This window comes from Quercus lobata, chromosome 8, assembly GCF_001633185.2.
Source record: "Quercus lobata isolate SW786 chromosome 8, ValleyOak3.0 Primary Assembly, whole genome shotgun sequence".
Lineage (NCBI taxonomy): Eukaryota > Viridiplantae > Streptophyta > Magnoliopsida > Fagales > Fagaceae > Quercus > Quercus lobata.
The window spans coordinates 15,171,667-15,190,580 of record NC_044911.1 but is presented as its reverse complement, the minus strand read 5'-3'; the positions used below and the strand labels follow the sequence as shown (position 1 = coordinate 15,190,580).

Here is an 18,914-nt window from a genome sequence, read left to right as displayed (position 1 = left end):
CATTCATTACTAGTTACTATCTAAAAAATAAAGAAAAATATGGTAAGGAATTGGTCTTAAAATTATAGATTCGAATCCGAAGACTAGGTTACGAATACCAAAAGGTGTTTCATACATATTCCGCCTAATTTGTAGATCAATCTACAGAGATTGATAGTGGCAAACTTGTTTTTTACTTGATTCACTCAACATGTTTATTACAGAGATTGATAGATCAAACTTGTTTTTTACTTGTTTTTGTAATTATTATTATTTATTTCCAATATAATGCATTTTACATTCAATTATTATATGGGGGGCATATTTTGTAAATAATGTAATGTGTGATTGGAATTTGTTTATAGTATTCCTTATAAACGGTTCATCTTCTACACATCTTGAATGACTTAAATAGAAGGCAAATATAAGCAAATTCATAATTTGTATTAGAAAAAAACTACAAGGCTTTAACGACATAAAAAAAAATGAAATTTTACCAAAAAAAACCTACCAACATTACACTGAGAATGTAACATAATTGTCAATAAAAAAAACTTATTTTTCTACACAAACATCTTGACGCATGCATCACCAAAATGAACCGAAATGGATTAAATGGATTGAAGTGGACTAAATCAAGAACCTACCAACATATGCTGAGAATGTGACATAATTTTTAATGAAGCATCAACTCTTTCTACATGAACATCTTCTCACAATGTATCACTAAAGTGGACTAAACTAAACCACAATGGATTTAATGTAACGAATGGACAAAAGTCGATCAAATGGAATGATGTGGAATGAAATGGACCACAATGGATCGAAGTAGACCGAAAAGGAAAAAATGGACTTAACTGGACCAAATGGCTTGCAGTGAACCAAAATGGACATAAGCGGACCAAATGGACAAAGTCAACTAAAATGGACCGAATGGACCAAAGTAGATTAAATGGACCGAATTAGACCTAACTAAACAGAAGTGGAATGAAATGGACCGCAGTGGACCAAATAGACCAAAGTGGACCAAAATGGACTGAAATGCTATGACGTGGCTAAATAGAAGCGGCGCAATAGTAAATACTAAGTTTCAGCTTTTATATATCACTAGTCGCGAACTTGTGCGTTGCGCATAATAATTCTTTTGGGCTTATCTCGCTTATTAAATTTATTTTTTTACAATTTGGAATAATTTACTAAAGAGTAATGTATTTCATAATCATATTTTTATTTATTATAAGAACAATCATAAATGTAATAGAAAAACAATCATAAATTATAAATATAATTTTTATCATACCGAAATGAAAACAATGCAAATTTTCTTAGAAATTCAGAAGGCAAGTTAACGAAAATATTCATTTTTTTTAATAAAAGGTATTTATAACATTTTGTAAATTATTAAAAATATATATAAATTTGAAAATTATTCTTTTAGTTTTAAAAAAACTATCTCAAACCCTATTTTTTTCTGCCTTACAATCCAAAACATTGAAAAAAACGTAACTAAAAAAAATTAATAAAACTTAACAATGATTAATTGGACTAATTAGGAAAATAATTTGTTGTTAAAAATCTTTTAAGGTTACTTTCTTTGCAGAAATCGCAATTTCATCCTCTCAAAACATAATATCAAAAAAACAATGATTAGCAAAATCTAAGAATTAAATTTCTATATATGCATTCTTATAAAATAATAATAATAACTAAAATACAATTACAAAAGCAAAAATATGTCACTCATCTAATTATTTTTGTTTGACTAACCTTTGTTTTTCTCTGAATAAATGACATTATAAAGTACTTCTAATAAAACTATTAAGAGTACTTTGTCCACTTCAAAGAATTAAAAAATAAACAAAAATTAGTAAAGTCTCATAGTTTCAAACATAAATTGATCACTGTAAAAAATCAAATTATGACTTGCAAAACAACTAATTATTAATCCAAATCAAATCAAAACAATGGGATAAGGAAAAAGAACTTGTGATCGGAAATTGGAATACCAAACTACCTAAATATGCATAAAAGTCGACACAAATTTACCAAAAAGATAAACAAATGTGATGTGATAATTAAATCAACAATAACAAAAAGAACCATTAGTAGAATAAAAAAAGTCGTTGAAACAATTAAAAAAAAATATCCACCAAAAGAAAAACAAAACTGAAGAGAGAGAGAGAGAGAGAGAGAGAGAGAGAGAGAGTATTGACCTCTTTGTCGTGGACAACTTGGACGGAATAGGGGAGAGAGGTGGAAATGAAGTAAGAATAAATTTATATGAAAATTAAGATGGAAGAGGAAGGGTGGAAGTAGATGAAAGGTTGAACAAAGTGAAATGGTATAATTTTAGAAGATAAGGGGGAAAAAAAACCTTTAAAATCTAAAGAGAATTAAATGGAAATTAAAAAAAAAAAATTTATTGGAGGGGATGAAAGATTGAACTAAAAAGACAATGGTTGAAGGATGAAAAGTTGTACAAAGTAAGAATTGCAGAAGAAACAAGAAATAAGAAAAGATGCTATAGATGTAGTGCATAAAGAGCTTTAAAAAATTTAATACAAACCTTCCATTATTATATATAGTATAGATATATATAGACATTGTTTTTGGTTTTTGATCATTCGTTGATTTCATTAATTAGTTATAAACATCTAAATTAAAGTAGATGAATATATAAAGGCAAAATTATATATAATATTAAAACCACCCAAGATGAATGTGTAAAATCAATAATCAATTTATATTTTTTTTGTAAAAAGAAAAAAGAAAAAAGAAAAAATTTTAAATTAAAGTGGATGAATATGTAATGTTAAAACCGCGCAAGATAAATGTGTAAAGTCAATAATCTATTTATATTTTTTGTGTAAAAAAAAAAGGAATAAAAAAATAAAAAATAATAATTATGTGGTCAATGATGTAGCGATGAGATGGCATAATAAGAGCTCAGTAACAATAAATTCTACATTTTAACTCTTAGATATACTAGTCGCTAACCCATGCAATGCACGGAAAAACTACTAAAAATGAGATCAACTCCAAAATATAATATATACTCCATCATACATAAAAGCGTCAAATCCAAAGCAAGTTGCAAACTATCAAGCTTTACAATTAGAATCATTTTGCAAGCTAGACTACAAAATTGGGTAAAATAATTAATTTCATGTTACAGACTATTTTTTTATTGGTAGCAGAATCACATGCATGATCGGATTTTGTCTCAATGGATAAAGTACAAATCCTTCATCTAGACATTCAAGTATCAGGATAAATGATGTGTTTTTGATTGGTAAAAATTAAGATAAATAACAATCACACATATATACAGAACCAAAAAAAAAAAAAAAAATGGTTTACCAAAGAACCTCAAATATGTAAAATTTGCCAAAAAGACACATCACATATTAATGCAGAAACACACGTCTACATAACTTTTGAATAATCCAAGTGCAGCAACATTAGAAGCAACATTTAGGCTTCTTCCCTATTTCAAGTGGCTCCTAAACAATGTCATTTTTACTTCTCAATTCTATTCATCATTCTACAATACAAAAGTCACAATCAACACGTATGCATCTCATAAAATCCATAAGCAAGTTTTTGTTTTTTGTTTTTTCCTTCACCCTTCTCAGTTCGACTAAAAAGAAACCAAAGTGAATAAAAAAAGTTTATAATTTAAAACTGAAAAGTTAAAGTTTATTTCTTTATGGTGTTTCACAATCAAGTTAATTTCAAAATACAAACAGGTCCAGTTCAATATGATGTAGCAAGAACCTTTGAGAATGAAACTACAACATACTTCAAATAATGATGAAATTGCCCAATTCCATAATCTAACTCTCTTCCCTACAAATAAGAGGACTCATAATGTTGAAAGAACTTCCTCTTCTTTTAGTGGGTAAAACAGTAAGATCAAAAGTATTATGTGTAACAAATATTATCATATTAAAGTGAAAAAAAATTGGTTAAGTAGAGATATTCAACTGATCACAAATGTACCTACATCTTCTGCATCATCAAGAATCAAAACAGCACTTTCTTGCCCAAGCAAGATATCAAGACCCTTTTGATGTTCTTGGGTGCCATGCTTACATGAAATCACTTTAGCACTCAAGTACTCTCTTAGAGGATCAAGCGACTTAGCCATTTACAATGCATAGTGCTGATAGGTGATCACTCATTGTATAAATGTACATCTCAAACATTTCACTTGCTTCTTTTGAAAATGTGCGAATAAAGGGCCTTAGCTTTGTTATCATATATGTTTATTTGATAGGTAGCTTCGTCTTCATATCAATTTGCATAAATTTCACCATGAAGAGGCTACCTTTCGTGACATGTCCATTTCATAATTTTTGCCATAAGGCTACAAGCACATCAAGTCACTCAAATGGCCAGAATGTCAAATAAAAGAGAGTGCAATCAAAGCCTAAAGAATTAGAAAATAAATACTTTTAAATAGAATAAATACACATCTTCTGCGGCAGAGCAGATATAGTGAAATGAAAAGCCAACTTGATAATCAATCAAATTGATAAGAGAGCCTCTAGTTTCCAAGACCTATAGGGGACAAGGACACAAACAGTGAGGAAGGCATTATTCTTAAATAAATTTGTTTTTCAGGTCATAGGTGCCGTATGTTCTATGTTTTTACCACATATCTATGCAAAATGAATACCATTATGGGAATTTTCCCCCTATAACTAAGCATAACATAAAAATCCTGCCAATCTTTCTTAAAAAGGAGGGTGGGGGGACAAAAAAAAGTGCAGAGAAGTGAGGCAGTGCTTTCCACAAATCAAAAGATCCCACCAGAAAATTCGTCTAAACTTCCGAGTGATTCATGGTTATGGTGATTTTACAACATAAGACTGCATAAGCAGTAAACTATATCCTTTTCATTTCTTTGGAACTTTTACCTACCTTTGGTTAGAAATCTAAACATTCTATTGACAAACTGAAAGCACTCAAATAAAACTTTCATCAACAGATTCAGAACCTAACGGTAATCATTCATGTTGACCTCTAAAAGTTCTACAACATGACTAGTTACAATGGTATATAGCCAAGCTTATTAGAGATGATCATACAAACAAAGATGGAATGTCACCATGATACCTGAAAACAAAGATATACAAAATGCTAAGCACACTGCCAAAGTACAATAAAATATAACGGTAATAGAAATACCTTGCAAATCTGTTTTTTAGTTTAAATATTCTTCTTCTAATGTCATATCTGTTTTTTATTTTAAATATTCTTCTTCTGTAGCGTATGAACTAAATCAAGAACCAAGTATAGCTTCTTATGGTGTAATAAATCTGCTTCTTTCAAATTGAAAATTTCAACATTGTGAAGCCATAGTCCCAGGAAATAATGCTCAAGCTTAAATGAATTACTATTTGAAAAAGAAAAAAGAAAAAAAGATCATCACTATACTTTATGCTTCTATTATTCTTGAATAGGAATGGATTTATAAGTTCAAAATTGGTTTACATCTCTCCAGTTGTAATTTTAAAAATAGTTTCATATTAGGGGAATATTACTTAGTGAATGAGCAGTGACACAGTCTTCCATTATGCAAAGAAGGGTAACCAAAATTCATAACTCCACCAAATAGTCTTATCTCAAAGAAGGTTACCCCATGAATGTAACCCAATGCCACACCAGATTTGGCCAACAACCTTTGCCCACAAAATGTACACGCTGTCATCTTGCAATTCCTGAAATCTTCAAACTTCAAACTGGTCATCCAAATATATCTTTCTATCACCAACGAAACCCATCATCAGAATTTATCTTTACCTACCAAAATAAATAAATAAAAATAGATTGGTTAAATTCCATTTGTTTCAACAAAAATACCTTCATTCGGTTCCATTAATGTAATAGTTCCTCATGCAAAGAGCCATCCCAAAGCTATAATAAAACCATGCAAAAGAATTATATTGATATCCATAACTGTAAGGCATAAACTTCATCTTTTTATATAAATTAATAAGTAGCAGCAAGTAAAAAACATATAAAGAAGAAATCATATAGATTGAAGAGGAAATTCAAAGTCCATAGTTCATCCGGATTAATCCAACATCACTCAAAGCAAAAACTTTCCTCTAATAGAGGGAAAAAGAAAAAAAAAAAAGTCAACCATGAAGCAAAATAGATGAAAATCTTCAATTGGGCAGTCAAAATTCTATGGGGAGTGAAGCAGAAAATCTGAACCACAAATGAGAAGGAAAACAGCCTCAACTTAAAACACAAAATTCCTATATCAAGACCAATCCACCCACAGTACCCAAACCTAAATCACATTTAACGCTCAACAAAGGGACAAGAAAATAACTTTACCCGCTGCAGTTCCAGCCATCTGATGGTGGCGGTAGACCGGTGATGACAGCCTTCTAAACTCCCTCTCCACGCCCTTACGGTGTCTTGGGAAAAAGCGACACAACAGGGATGAAGAATAAAACTCTAAATCAGGTCAATTGAAATACTAAAGCCTAAATCGTATCTAACCGGTAATTTTTCAAAACAAAATTAAAAAAAAAAAAAAAAAATTACTGGTAATGTTTTCAGTGAAAGACTCGTCTGGCAGTGGCAAAGTCTCTCAAATTCTTCTCTTCCTCTTTGACTTTGTCTGTCCATTGTTGATGCTCTCAGTAATAGTTATAAGGTAGGACTCTGTTCTTTCTCTTCAAGCATCACTGGGTTTCTTCTCGTAAAGGAAAAAGAGCATAACTTAAAAAGGGGAACATTGAGGAGAAGTAAACACTAAACAATATATAAGAAGGCAGATAGCCTATCAAAAAAGAAAAATGAAAAAAAAGGCAGATAGAGTAGTACTGAAACGGAGTGGGTTTTTAAAAGTTAAAAAGTAAATTTTTGGTTAACGTGTGTGAGGGTGAGGATAAAAGTAATTTTCTTGGCCTAATTGTTTTTTTTTTTTTTTTAATAGTTATATTTGCTGATTTGTCATGATTTTAAAGAAGTATCTGTTCTTTCATTTTTGTTTTTATTCTGTAACTATTGCCAAGAGAGACACAGTTGAACACCAACCGTATTGATAATATATGTAAAGGCACAACTGTTCAGTTATATATATATATATATATATATAAGACAGAGTTGGATATAGATATAGATATCTTCGATCGGCGCATTGCGATCGGCAGCGCGATGCGTCGATTGCGATCGACGCATCGCGATCGTGCGAAGATCGAAGCGGAGATCGCGATCGGCGCTACCGCGCCAGCCGGTGATGTCGCGATCTCTCTCTCTCTCTCTCTCTCTCTCTCTATTTTCCAAGGCTGGAAGTACTTTGAAGTGAAAATAGAAACGGAAAATCATTTCCGTTGTTTTGGCTCTCAAATTCAGTCAACTGGAAATGCTTTTCAGTTTGACCGAATTTGAAGTAACAACCAAACACCCCTATTTTCCGGAAAATCATTTCCAGAATCATTTTGAAGTCGATTCAAACGCAGCCTAAAGATCAAGTGTATTTATCTTCTTCTTCTTTTTTTTTTTTATTTTTTTTTTATTTTTTATTTTTTATTTTTTTTATGGAATTACGTATTTGCCTATTGTTTGTCTTCATTTGGCCGATCTCAATTGGTAAATGGTGTACAAAAACTGACAAAATACAGCATCTTATCAAATTTTATCTAATCGCGATGTCATTATAAGAATTCAGTAGTGGTGTGGACACTCGGTAGGGATCTTCCTCCAAATGAAAGCTCCCAATAAGGTTCTTTCATCCCAAATCTCTCGGTGAACTATAAGTGTGAATCAAACTACACACTAGTCAAAGTTCGTAAGAGCCCAGCTCCGATTAAATTCGGAAGAAAAACAAAAAGACAAATATACCGCTCGCATTTAAATGTGCGACAAGCGCATTTCCTTATCCGTTTCAATCAAGGAAAGTTCCTGAATCCTGCACAAATTAATAGTCGGGACCAAGATAAACAACAAAAAGTGGGACATCTGCAAGAGGGAATAATGTGAATATTCTTGTTCACAACATGTCGAATTTTTTAAGAAGCCAGTCATTGTTAATGTCACCAATGCTAGACGGAACAACCAATCGCTTGAGTCAGTGCATGGCCTTCTTTCTTTCTTCTAGTCTTTGCTCATTATTATGGGTCTAACTTTATCATGTTGGCTAAGGGCTCTAAGAACAGAACGCTATGGATATCTTTGCTTTTGTGTATTTGAGTTCCAGTTTGCTTTTCTTCTACTTTGTATTCTCGGATGCTGCTGACAGCATTACTCAATTCCAATCCCTCAGTGATGGCACAACATTGGTCTCTAAAGATGGAAGCTTTGCCCTGGGATTCTTCAGTCCAGGTAATTCCACTAACCGCTACTTGGGAATTTGGTACAACAATATCCAGTTACGACGGTTGTTTGCGTAGCAAACAGACGCAATCCAATCAAAGACTTGTCTGGTGTGTTGATGGTAAACAGCTCTGGTAGTCTTGATCTTCTCAGCCAGAATACGACTGTTGCTTGGTTGGCAAATTCAACTAAAGAGGCTCAATATCCAATAGTAGAGGTGTAGAGCTATTAGGTTCAGGAAATCTAGTATTAAGAGATGAGAAAGACGAAAACCCATAAAACTATTTGTGGCAAAGCTTTAACTATTCTTCTGATACGTGGCTACCAGGGATGAAGCTTGGATGGGACTTAAGGACTGATCTGGATCGGTACCTATTCGCATGGAAGAGTTCAGATGACCCCTCACCTGGAAATCTGACTTGGGGGATTGAACTTCATAATTACCCTGAATTAGTCTTGAAGAAAGGCTCCGAGAAGTACTTCCGGTCTTGTCCATGGAATGGCCAGTTTTTCAGTGGTATACCAGAGTTAAAGGGCACCACAGTTTACAACTTCAATTTTGTCTCCAACAAGGGCGAGGTATACTTCAGTTTCGACATGATTCGGAAATCTGTAATCTCAAGAGCAGTTTTGAGCCAAAGTCAGTATGAGCGCTATATGTGGGTTGAAGATTAAAAAAAAAAAAAATGGATCCTGTACTTATCCTTGCCAAAAGACAAATGCGACACTTATAATTTATGTGGTCCTTATGGAAATTGTATCATTGGTGACTCACCTCTCTGTCAATGTGTGGAAGGATTCAATCCTAAGTCGAACATTCATGGAAGCTAGACACGTGGTCTGAGTGTTGTGTACGCAGTTCGGAGTAAAGTTGTCAGGATAAAAATTGGGTTTGGCAAATTTTTTGGGTTCAGATTGCCAGATACCACATATTCTTGGATGAACCTAAGTATGAATATGTTAGTTTTTAGACCCCTTAAAAACACAATTGGATTAGCCTAGGTAATTAACCAAGTTGTTACTTAGTCCAAATTCCAAATCTAGGTTATCACAATCAAAACAATCATATCATGCAAAGCAGCGGAAAAATAAATAACACAAAGATATAATAACCTAGGAAACCAAACCGGTAAAAACCTGGGAAGGATTTAACCTAGCTATCCTCAAGGTAAACCTGAATCCACTATCTTGAAAGAATCGAAATTCATACAATAAGACTTACAAACCCCCACGCTCGACTTCTTATTGCTACCTACCAGTAGAACTTACTGACACGACCACGTACAAGCTCCGAATCCACGGACTCCTTCTTTCTTTGATTCACCACCAGATACAAGCACATCTGCTTGTGTTTCTTTAAACTTCAATGGGAGCAACTGAATTGATCATCAAGGTGTAGATAATATCTCCTCCTTGAAAACCCTAAGTTTGTGTAAATGAAAGCTCCTCTAGATCTCACAAAAGATTTACACAAACAGTAATATGAGTAACAATACAACTCTCTAGCAACCAAGACTTTAGAGAGGTTTGGGTACAAAACCCTAAAACCAAAAAAGGCACAAGAGGCATTCTAATCTCTCTCTCTTCAGTCTCAAAAATGTGGCTTAGGGTTTCCTTTATATAGTAGGAAAAGTAGATCTGAAACCCTAATCCTTAATGGGCTTAAGCTACTATTTGGGACAACTTAAAATTCTGCAGATACGATTTTCGATTGATCGAGCCTATTCTTCGAACGATCGAGCCAGGTAGAATATGAAGTCTTCTTCCTGCAGCTTGTATGTTCTTAAATCTTGACTTGAATTACCTTAAGCATTGTCTAATAAAACCTATAGACTCTAAGATCTATATCTAGACAAGTTTGTGTTCACGATTTGCCAATTGTTCTAAACATTTAGAACCTAACAAACTCCCCCTTTGGCAATTCGTGACAAAACTTTCATACAAAATCAAATGCTCAAATACAAGAACAACCCAATACAATAAAATGCCCATTACAACAAATTCAACCTAACTACTATCCATCAGTTGCAAGTGTAGATAGCAGCTTAATTGAATCAATCTGTATATTTCCTGAAACACTAAACAAAACGCATAAACGCATGTGTGACAGAAAAACAACAAATATGAAAACTAACTCTCCACCTAAGTTAGACACATAAAAAACAATGGTAAATACATCAAAAACAATGGTAACTCCCCCTTAAACAAAACATTCTCGTATTTTCCACACATGTTCCCACATTTCAAATAACTCTCCCCCTTTTTGTCACGTATTGACAAAGACTACTCATACAAAGAGTAAACAGTCAACATACGCAACAAAAATCAAGAGAAAATAGAGAATTAAGGAAACACAGAATAATTCAACTTTATAGAAAATAGAGACAACTCCCCCTACGAAGAGCAACAACTCCCCCTATGTACAATATGGGTTAAAACCAAGCTTCTCCCCCTATAAAAATAGGAAACACAAAACAAGTGTTGGGAAAAACAGTTTTGGGGAAAAATAGGAGGTGGGGAAAATAAAAAGACACAAACCAAAACTCCAAAACTAAGTTGAGGATACACATGAAGAAAAATATTCTCTCTTTCAATAAATGCAAACATGACACTATGTGACCCATAAACGGTTACATGAGTAAAGAAAATATTTGCACATTGATTATCCATCATATCTCTTATGAAAAAAATTTCTGCAGTTCACAAATAAAAATAGCATATACTAAAAGGTACATAACTAAAAAATTAATCAATCAATTTTTAAATTAAGTTGAGTACCTAATTTAGCAAAGTGTATGCATGTTTTGTGTGAAAACAATGAGAGATATGACTGCAGAATTGCAAGATGGACACAGAAAACAATGCAATGCATGTGAATCCTAAACATAAATGATGCATGAAAAAAAATTTGGTCAAATACTTAAAAACTAAAAATTTTCAGTTTCGATCGGTCGAGAAACAGGTTCAATTGATCAAAAATCTGGAAAAGTGAACTTTTGAAAAACAGAGCAAGTTAATGCAGAAATTCCTCAAAGCATAGTATTTCAAGAATAAAATGCATGAGTATGAGATTAAAAGTTTTTCAAAAACACTTGAATTCAACACAGATCTTCCAAAAACAAGATTTTCAATCAATTTGTCCTCAAATCTCAAACTTTAAACACATTTTGCATCAAAATCAAGGAACTTTAATCTTGGATGGCCACAACAAGATCACACACAATATAATGTACCAAGTTTAGCAAAAAGTAACTTGTGTAGTGTATGCGACTAGTAAAAACTTGAGATATATGTGAGGTAATATGTAAATAGAAATTAATCACAAAGTCTACAAAATTCATTACATAGAATTTGAAAGAGACTATCACCTAAAGAGTTACACCATATAACTTCCACATCTCCTAGAAAACAAACTTGCAATCATGTAAGTTTCTTAATTTGCCTCATAATACACACCAATTTTATTTGATTGATTTAACATTAAGTCCAATAATGTACACACCAATTTTAACATTTAAACCGAGACTACACCTTATATTCTTTTTGTGCATGTGCTACACTTTCTCGAGTACAAAATCTTATGATATGCACTAAGGTGTTCATGATTGGCTAGTAAACAGTGGTGAGATGGTTATTTATGCCTTTTTCTAAAGATTCAAGTCCGACAGTTAAAAAAAATGTGACTTCAAGATCAAGACAAAGTGATCAAAACTATAAACATCTTTCCCACACAACATGCACTACAAAGCTTCAACTAGTAAAGTGTAATAAGTAAGCTCATCAAAACTAAACAAGGTACATAAACTTGTTATGTAAAGATAATATAGCCAATCCTTGATTATAAATCCAAGATGTGAAATACAAAACACAAAAATCTTTTTAGTTTTAAACAAATTATGGCCAAAAACAAAAAGCACACATTATGCTAAATGAACAATGAAAATGCAATGCATGACAGTGCTTAACTAAGCTATAGAGGGTACACAAACAAGAAATATCAATTTCTTAATTAACTCATGAGTAAATGTACAAACTAGTACATACTCATACAAAATTATAATAGCTTAGCACTTATATAACACATACTATTCAAGTTTCTTCACAATGTCAAGCATGTTCTAAATTAAGAGAGAGATATCATAATTCATGTAATTCTCAAAAAAAAAAAAAAAAAAAAAAAAAAACTAGACACAAAATAAAATATTTTTTTTCTTTTTGAAATTTTACAATGTTTTTGGATTTTTTTATTAAAAAAAAAATTCTAAAAGAAACAAAACAACCAAAAATAAAAACAAGACATGTCCACAAATAATTGAAAGAATTAAATCAGGGACAAGTCAACAATACTCACCTTAGAGAATTTTTTCTCACCCATATAGCACGAGTCTTCGGCTTTGTAGGTGAAAATCCATGAGAAGCAGAGTGCATTTGAGAAATTACACCAATCTTCTGAGAAAGACTGAAATCCTGCAAATTTCTTTCAGAAGCCAACAAGCTCAAATTTTTCAAAAGAATATAAAACAATTTATATGGACTTATGCCAGGAGAAATATCATCACATATCCTAGACTGAAACACAGAATACTTAAATTTCAGTTTATGACAATTAGGACGAATGTGACCACGGACACCACAAAAGTGGCAAACAGGAACAAATTTAGGAACATCTAGTGGGGTTTCTGGTCATAAGCTTTGGTTCTTGCCTCAACAAAGAACAATTTGGTCTAATATGACCAACAACACCACAAAGGTGACAAGTAGGCATAAAAAAAGATTTATTATGCTCTCTAATAGTAGGTTTAGACTTAGGTTTAGAAACTTCAGCGTCTACATCAGAACTTTTACCTTTGTCTAATCTAGCAAAATAAGCTTTTTTTGTATTATTCCTCCTGAAAAGGAGGGATGTAAACTTTCTCAGTTTTAGGCTTAAGAGAAATAGAAACACTTCTGTTATCAACAGCAGGCTTGGCACTAGTCAAATTTTCAATTTTAACTTTAGATTCAACTAACTTTGTTCCAAGCTTTTCATCTTCTCATCTTGAGAGGAAATTTGATTTCTCAAAAATTCATTCTTTTTATTAGATTCATCTAATCTAACAACCAATTCCTCTTTTTCAAGATTAGCCAATTTTAACTCTTCCTTGAATTTCTTAGCAATTTTCATAGATTTCAATAATTCCTTACGAAGAGTTTCACAGGCATCAATTAAATCAACAGAAGCATGAGCAGAAACATGATCAGAAAGACACTTCAAATTATCCATGACAACAGAGGTCAAAGATCAGCTCTTAGATCAAAAGATCTAAAACAAAAGAGCAACCTGTTCTGATACCACTTGATAGTTTTTAAACCCCTTAAAAACACAATTGGATTAACCTAGGTAATTAGCCAAGTTGTTACTTAGTCTAAATTCCAAATATAGGTTATCACAATCGAAACAATCATATCATGCAAAATAGTGGAAAGATAAATAACACAAAGATATGATCACCTAGGAAACCAAACCGGTAAAAACCTAGGGAAGATTTAACCTAGTTATCCTTAAGGTAAACCTGAATCCACTATCTTGAAAGAATCGAAATTCATACAATAAGACTTACAAGCCCCCACGCTCGACTTCTTATTGCTACCCACCAGTAGAACTTACTGACACGACCATGTGCAAGCTCCGAATCCACGGACTCCTTCTTTCTTGGATTCACCACCAGATACAAGCACACTTGCTTGTGTTTCTTTAAACTTCAATGGTAGCAACTGAATTGATCATCAAGGTGTAGATAATATCTCCTCCTTGAAAATCCTAAGTTTGTATAAAGGAAAGCTCACCTAGATCTCACAAGAGATTTACACAAATAGCAATATGAGCAACAATACAACTCTCTAGCAACCAAGACTTTAGAGAGGTTTAGGTACAAAACCCTAAAACCAAAAGAGGCACAGGAGGCACTCTAATCTCTCTCTCTTCAGTCTCAAAAATGTGGATTAGGGTTTCCTTTATATAGTGGGAGAAGTAGATCTGAATCCCTAATCCTTAATGGGCTTAAGCTGCTGTTTGGACCAACTTAAAATTTTGCAGATACGATTTTCGATTGATCGAGCCTGTTCTTCGATTGATCGAACCAGGCAGAATATGAAGTCTTCTTCCTGCAGCTTGTATGTTCTTGAATCTTGACTTGAATCACCTTAAGCATTGTCTAATAAAACCTATAGACTCTAAGATCTATATCTAGACAAGTTTGTGTCCATGATTTGCCAATTGTTCTAAACATTTAGAACCTAACAGAATATTAATGAATGCAGAGACAAATGTTTGAACAATTGTACTTGTATGGCTTATTCAAACACAGATATTAGAGATGGAGGAAGTGGCTGCACCATGTGGTTTGGAGATTTAATTGATATTAGACAGATGGCAGCTAAAAGGCTGCAGGATGCTAATAGTTAGGATGTATATATTCGAATGCTTGCTTCAGAGCAAGGTATGGACCTATAGTCTTCATTCTTATTCGTATTTTTGGCGTACCATCAAAAGCTAAAATCTTTGTTTCCATTTGTTTTATACTTTTATTGCATTAAAATCTATTGCATGCACTTGATATATTTTTGTTCTTCTATTGCAAATTCAACGATGAAGTGGTGAAAGAAAAGCAAAAGATAAAGATGATAGTAATAATTGTGGTTGCCATTGCCGTAGTTTTGGGGGTGCTCCCGATTACCTACTACATTTATAAAAGGAAAAACTTGAGAGGTAATATTACTTTCTCTACCCACTTTGGAAAATATATTGAAAATATATTGCAAGATCGTTTAATTGAACTTCTAGAAACGTTCAGAGTAGCTAATAGGATGATGAACAAGAAAAGCTATGATGTATAGCCATTTGATCTTGTTAGAAATATTGGATCAAACTAAACCCAAATAGAGTAGCTCGATGGTGGATCCAGTCCAGCCCATTGCCAAAGAGTTGTATCTCTTAGCTTCATACCCTTTGGTTGTTTATATAAAGGGGCCAAGGGGTCATTTGCGCAAGTCATAGAATTTTTTATCAATGTGTGATGTTAGTGAGAACAACACAAACATCTCTCCCTCATTCTCATTAATTTCATCAAAGCATTTAGGCCCGGATGTTGTGTATTTTGTTCTTGTAACAAATGCCACAGTTTGAGTCTCAATTCATGATAGACATTGATATTTTAACATTATTATCAGAGCAACAGGCTTCTCTCATAATATCTTTAATAAGAATTGCGATACATTCACAGTTGTTGTCACGAATAACTGTGGCAATGACAATTATATTTTGTGGTGGTAAGCCAAAGAATGAGATTGTACTGTTTCAGATGGAGATTGTGCTTAGTGTATTTCCTCGCTTTCTTAATATATCTCTATGGATGGTAGCTAACTCGAATTTAGTCAATTCTCATATATTCTCCTACAATTTATATTCATCCCCATTAGAAACTTCTAGATTCCTAACATAAGTTTTATGTTTAGGGAATAAGAAAATATCCTCATTTCATTATTCCTCTCTCAGGTAAACCTAACAAAATCTTTTAATTCTGGAAATATTTCGTGGTGCAAAGTCCAAAATTCCCCCAAGTAAATATAAAAATTCCAAAAATATCCCTGTCTAAGCCCTGCGTAAATTAATACTAAGTAAACATAACCCAACCGAGCTCCACTGTACTCGTATTTTTATTATTTTCATCAAATTGATATGGATCTTTCAATGGCTTCGAGAGAAACAACATTTAATCTTTTGGTAATTCAACGAAGAAACTATCCCAATTGATTTGTCCTACTTTGCCATATATATATATATATATATATATATATATATAACATTTAGTGTTGCTACACTTCAATTGAGCCACATCAATAGTCATGTCATTATCGTTTTTTATTTCCAATTTTTCCTACATTTTTTAAACATTTACTCATTCAAGGTAATTTAAAAACTTCATTATTTAACCATCAAAATATCATCTCCCTACTCTTCTTTTTTTAACAGTTCTTCTTATTATTCATTTCTCTACTTATTGTTACATTTGTTTCTAACATTTCTCCCTCCCTTTTAACCCTTTCGTCTCCCCACTATTTTTTACCTTAATATTACTTTTCCTCTATCCTTTTATCTTTCTTTATTTTGACTCTTCTTATTCTTATCCTCTTACTATAAATTTCTCATTCTCTTTTCCATTTTATGCATAGTTTTCCTACACAAAAATGGTTACCTCTCTCTCTCTCTCTCTCTCTCAATTTTTGGTGTATTTTTATTTTTATTTTTCTAGCATTTCTATGCTAAGCTGATGATTTTTTGTTGTCATTAGAACTCTACTTTGGGTTGATGTGATTTATTTTTGTGTTTTAAGTTGTTATCTTTTTTGTTCTCTTTGATTGTTAACTATTACCATATATATTTCATTATAAAGATAGTATATAAGAATATAATGTTATTCTATTGCAGATGAAGATTTGGATAATTTGCTCTTTATTGTTATATATATATTTTTTATTATTTTTCTTATCTTGTTTTATTCAACATTTAAATTCAAACACATCCTCCATATCATCATTAAATAATTTATATTTATATATTTTTTATTAAAAAAAATTAAACATATAATATTTTACTTAAAGTCAAATCAATAAAATTGTCCTCATAAAGTGTACCCATGAAATGTTACAAAGTATCAAGAAAAATGGAATACAAAACACATGCCAATTTAAAAACACTAAATTAAATTAAAATTAATGATGATATCAAACCAAACATAACATAATCAAACTAATAGTCCTGGATATACTAACTTAAGGGTAGCAAAATTTAGTGAAAATAAATAAATGTTACAATGCATATTTGATGCATTTGAATCATCATCAAATTTGGGAAAATAATGGGCTGCCAACGGAGAAACAAAAAGAGACACAGAGGAAGAGATTTAAGGTAAAGAAAAAAAATATACAAAGTAATAAATTGTAGATGAAAAAAAAAAACAAAAACAAAATTAAACGTCAATTAATAGTCGTTAATTGAAAAACAAAAAAAAAAAAGTCAAAATGAGTAAAACATAAAATAGATATTAAAACTTTAACAGTACAATAAAATCAGCCATTGCATTCACTTAATTTAATCAATATCAATAATTGAATACAATCGTACAAAATTTGAACTTAAAATTAATCAAATCATAACCTTAAAAACCATATTTCGTATATCATAATTAAAAGAGAAGTATTAGGTTATATTGGGTCCGTTTGGATAGAACTTATTTTGTGGAAATTGAAAACTGAAAACACTATAACAAAATAGTTTTTAAATATGTGAATAGTACTGTGGGACCCATTTTTAATGAAAAAATTACTAAAAAGTGAAGTTCGTGGATCCGTGAACAGTATACGGATGCACTGTTCATGGAAGACTTGATCAACAATTGCGGCTAGGTAAAAAAACAAAAAGAAAAAAAACTGAAAACGACCAGCTTGAAAATGCAGACGTGATAAGTTGTATCCAAACTAGGCTATTGTATTTGGTTGGAGAAAACATTAGGTCAAGAGCTAGCGTAAAACACTGGTTTTACGCCAGCCAATAACATTAGGCCACGTGGACTTTTTATTAAACCCCTCTCCAAAAAACCAAAAATCACGCCATTCACCTCAGAAAAAACAAAAGAAAATAGAGAAACCCCTAAGCTCTAAGCTCTGCTTCCTTCACGCCGAACCTCCACCACCGCCACACAAATCGCAAACCCACTAGACAGTACAGCTTGCTTAAACCCCAAATCAGAACTAGAACGAGTTAGGCAAAAATTTCTGGTTTCCTCTACTTCCTCCCTCTTCCATCCTCTACTTCCTCTTGCCCAAATCTCCACCACACCACACACCGAAGCATACCACCACACAAGTCATCGGATTCGTTGCTAGAGCTTGTAAACATGCCAGAGCCACCGTGAGCATGGTGTTGCGATGCAAAGGCTTGTTTTTCATGATTTTCCCTTTCCCCAATTTGGATTTCGAATTATTGATGGGTTTGTTTATTGGTTTATGGGTTTTTTATGGAGCCTCATGAAATATTTGTGGGTCTTTTTTTTTTTTTTTTTTGGTTGTATTTTGGTATCTTTATGGGTTTTGATTAGATTCCTAAGTGTTAGGGTTGAACCCGTATTTTTGTGGTTTTGTTATGCATTTGCTTTAGTGTTACTTTATATGGTTGTATATTCAGTATTGTCTAAGATAACCATTTCTTTAGGCATTGAATAAGAATTGCAGTCTATTTATTTGTTTAGTCATTGAACAATTTGTCAACTGAATTAGATGTAAACAATGGGTACCATTCTGTAGGCCTAAAATTAAATTGGAAATCAATTACTACATGTTGGATTGGAAGTAATATATAGAATGAAGTTGTTTAAGCATTGTATCTACTACGTTGTTTATGTTGTCCTATTTGTTGTGTATGGCTCTTCTATGGTAGCTTAATGCTCAAGTCCATGGCATAAGGCATAGGAGATGATTGTCATTTAACATAGATTATGCACAATTTTGCTTGACTAAATTGAATCTGACTTTTTTTTTTTTTTTTTGGGTTGGTAGTTATC

General features: G+C 32.4%; 1 long non-coding RNA gene across 2 annotated transcripts; it reads right to left on the bottom strand.

Moving 5' to 3' along the window:
* Nucleotides 1–4,783: 4,783 nt before the first annotated feature.
* LOC115958155 lies at nt 4,784–6,780 on the bottom strand. Of its 2 annotated transcripts, XR_004084461.1 has the most exons (4): nt 6,544–6,780; nt 6,331–6,413; nt 5,624–5,787; nt 4,784–5,100 (listed from the first exon to the last, which is right to left on the bottom strand). It is a non-coding gene; the product is annotated as an uncharacterized LOC115958155 (long non-coding RNA). The 2 variants fall into 2 exon arrangements; XR_004084460.1 differs by lacking the exon at nt 4,784–5,100 and having other exon boundaries at nt 5,349–5,787.
* Nucleotides 6,781–18,914: the final 12,134 nt, after the last annotated feature.